The sequence below is a fragment of the Aplysia californica genome, unplaced genomic scaffold, assembly GCF_000002075.1.
Source record: "Aplysia californica isolate F4 #8 unplaced genomic scaffold, AplCal3.0 scaffold00145, whole genome shotgun sequence".
NCBI classification, from domain to species: domain Eukaryota; kingdom Metazoa; phylum Mollusca; class Gastropoda; order Aplysiida; family Aplysiidae; genus Aplysia; species Aplysia californica.
In genome coordinates, this window is record NW_004797415.1 from 422,531 (window position 1) to 426,077 (window position 3,547).

Here is a 3,547-nt window from a genome sequence, read left to right on the forward strand (position 1 = left end):
CAAGCTAATGATTCTTTCCTCCGGCCCCGCCCCCTTACCTCCCATTTTTTCTTTCTCTCGCTCAAATGCACACGCCCGCACACACGCACACACACATACAAACACACACACACACACACGCACACACATACACACACGTGCGCGCGCTTACACTCCCTGACACAAACACGTGGTGTGTCCGTCTGATTCTCTTACTAACTTGCACATACGCACTGAGGCACAAATTAATTTTCTCTCTCTCTCTTTCTCTCTCTCTTTCTCTCTCTTACACTGAAGTTACACTCACACACTCTCTCCCTCCTTCCCCTCTCTCTCACTCTGTCTTTCTCTCTCTCTCTCTCTCTCTCTCTCTCTCTCTCTCTCACACACACACACACACACACACACACACACACACACACACACACACACAAACACACTTATTTACACATTCACACTTCCCACACCCTTCCGCCGTAGCCGCCATATCTTATTCTTTCTCATGAACACACCCGCAAACACAGACAGACAGACACACACACACACACACATTCTCTCTCTCCCTCTCTCTCTCTCCCTCCCTCTCTCTCTCTCTCTCTCTCTCTCTCTCTCTCTCTCTCTCTTTCACACACACGCGCGCACACTCACACACTCTTACACCATCCGAAGTTAATATTATCCTCTTAAAGTCTTTGTTTTTATACATTACTGTGTGTGTTATGTGCGTGGATTTTTTGGTAAGTTGGTTTCTCTGTGTAAATAACAAAAGCCCAATATTTTTCTCAAGAGACTTGTCTTCAGCGGTTGCGAATCGGATGCTCTTTCTTCCCTGTCGAACATAAAATTTTATTGTCCTTCTTTCCTCTTTTTGTGTTTACTTTGTTTTGACACCACTAATCTTGGGCAATTATCTGACCATATTGTGTTGCTAGTGCCGTAAATCACTGACTATAACCGAAGAGAAAATTACTTTTCTAGATAAAATGTAGTTTTTATGTATGTATATTTGTGTATTTCTCTCTCTCTCTCTCTCTCTCTCTCTCTCTCTCTCTCTCTCTCTCTCTCTCTCTCTCTCTCTCTCGCTCTCTTTCTCTGTGTCTGTGTGTGCGTGCGCGCGCGCGCGTACAAACCTGTTGAGATGGATAGACTGGCAGATACAAAGAGCGAGTGAGAGGGGGAAAAACGAACACAAAAGAAAATGCTGGTGGTATGGGTTAATCAACGATAATACGAGAGGGATGTGGAGATAAAATGTCAAGAGCGTCGTAATTGTCTCTTCAACGTACTATTTCAAAGCGTTCATTGGTCTGCCGTCTGCGTATTATTGTTACGGTCCAGTCTTCGGAGAGAAAGGGGAGAGCTGACAGAAGCAGTCGCGGTATTATTGTTATAAATTTAGTAAGAGTTTTTATGGCATTTGCAACACAATTAAGTCATATCAAGAAATGCCGAAGATTAGAGGTGTTGCAAGGGAGTAATAAACATACAAAAAAGGAGGAGAGATAAGGGCGATACATGTTTGATATAGGAAAAAAGAATGAGCAAACCACACCAGAGCACCCGCCAACCACTCACACAGTATTGTTAGTTGATTGGTGGGTGAGTTTCATACATGATAACGTACGTCTGATCAGGCTGTTTAGTCGTGAAAAAGAATACAGCAGACCTACCGAGAGAGAAAATATATATATGCTCGCACAAAAAAAATCCCTCCCGAACAAAACAAACCAAATCACCGAGAAAACCAACTGAGCGATGATTGTTTATGAGATATCAAGTTTCTATATTCATCAGCGTTTCATGATTTCTGCTTGTGGGTGATTTGTGGGGCTGGCTGTGAGAAATTTTATTATTTCTAGATCTAGTTTGTGTTTTTCAAAATGTCAAAAAGTCCTTATATTATTATTGTGTGAATGTATGTTATTTCAGCTCCGGTAAACCGAATACACGTTGCATAATGATATGCGATGTGTGTATTATTTTCTTGTCTTTTCTTTTTATTTCGGGGGCGGGGAGGGATGAATTTTTAATGGGAGAGTTTGAATAAGATAGAAACAGCAAGGATAAAGATAATGGGGAAGATAGGTAAGAGAAGTGTAGGGAGGGAGGTGGTGAGGGGAGGAGGAAGGTGGTGGTGAGGAGGATTGCTAATGGAGTTGAGGAGGAGGAGGAGGAAGATCTCGTATTCTCGTCTCTCGAGCCAGCGCTGAACAACACAAACCCTCCCAGAGAACCCAAGCTCGAGCTTGCAAGCTAGTTTTTCTCTTTATCCCTGCCGTGTTGAGCGATGAGGGGCTGCTGGTCCGGACATGGCGGGTCCTCCCTTTCTCTGTAGCTTCCTTTCGCAATTTTCCGTTCAAGTGAATAGTTGTTTGTTTGTTTCGCTCTATAAATTGTCTCCTAGGTTGTTACATATTGACTACTTGTGAAAATTGAAATTGTACACAGGTTCTGAGGGCCCGTGTTGGCTTACCGCTTTTTTCTTTCTCTTTCGACTGCGGGTCTTTGTGGTTGGTAATCGATTCTCGACAGAATAGTTCGATACTTGTCTCCACTACGTGGGTTCTGTAGGGGTAATCGCAGTGCGACTTCGCGTTTTCGCCCTCAAGCCAGTGTGTGTATGTGTGGATCGAGCACGTGTCCGGCTCTCTAGCCTGTAACGTGTGTGTGGAGTGTCTGGCTGGCTGGGCCTGCCTGCCTGCGCATACAACATAGTGGGTCGACCCAGGTGATAATAGAGCTTGGTTTCAGTCCAATACTTCTCCAATGTGGAGGGCTACAGCGGCTTGCTTTGCTAGCTTGGCCATAGCTTGCTGTCTCGCTCGAGATCTCTCTCTCTCTCCCTCCCTCCTCTGTGTGTGTGTCTCTCTGTGTGTGTGTATGCGCCTAGCTAGGCCTGCCTGCCTGCCTGCCTGCCTGCCTGCCTTCCTTCCTCCCTCTTCCTCCTTCTACCCTACCCTCCTCCTCTCACCCAGTGTTGTAGTGTGTGGTAAAGTAAAATTATGTAGAGGAGAGAAGTCGGGGGCCTCTGTAGCTAGCTGGTAGCTCCCTCTCTCTCTCTGTATACCGCGCTTGTGTTGGTGAAGTTAGATATTTCTCTATTCCTCCTGGGCCTGGCCAGACGCGTTTCGTTTGGTATCGGGAGAGCTTTTTTGGAGTACGTTGTTATAATATAATGTGGACGGGCTAGAGCTAGCTATCTAGCTAGGCCTAGCAAACTAGCAGTGGTGGTGGTAGTATCACGAGGGGAAAGAGAAAGAGGACGACTGTAGAGACTAAGACTCGTCGGGGAGTAGTAGTATGCCCCTCCGTCGTGTGTGTGCGCTTATGTGTGTGTCAGGTGGTGTAGTGTGTAGTGGTGGACCTAAGGCACACTGAGAGAGAGAGAGCGCATCGATTTGAGTTGAAGCGAAGGCAACAACATCGTCATCGTAGTCGTGGTCGTCATCGTCGACGTTTTCCCCTTCTTCTTCTGTGTAAGATCTGGCTGGTCTGGGTCTTTTGAGTGTTGTTGGACTGACTGACTGACTGGTGGTAAGTCTTTTTCGTTGTTTTGTTTCGTCGGCGC

At 45.8% G+C, this 3,547-nt stretch overlaps 1 protein-coding gene across 10 annotated transcripts in view; it reads left to right on the top strand.

Annotated features, from left to right (window-relative positions):
* The window catches only part of LOC101854323 (trithorax group protein osa), an 82,869-nt gene that overhangs the window by 42,455 nt on the left and 36,867 nt on the right, over positions 1 to 3,547 (top strand). Inside the window, exon 1 of one of the 10 annotated variants that reach the window (XM_005097044.3) lies at positions 2,933 to 3,513. The exons of the other annotated variants lie outside the window; for them this stretch is intronic. The gene's annotated coding sequence lies outside the window, so the exon portion shown is untranslated. Of the gene's footprint in view, positions 1 to 2,932; positions 3,514 to 3,547 lie in introns of those variants that run through there. 10 annotated transcript variants of the gene reach the window in all.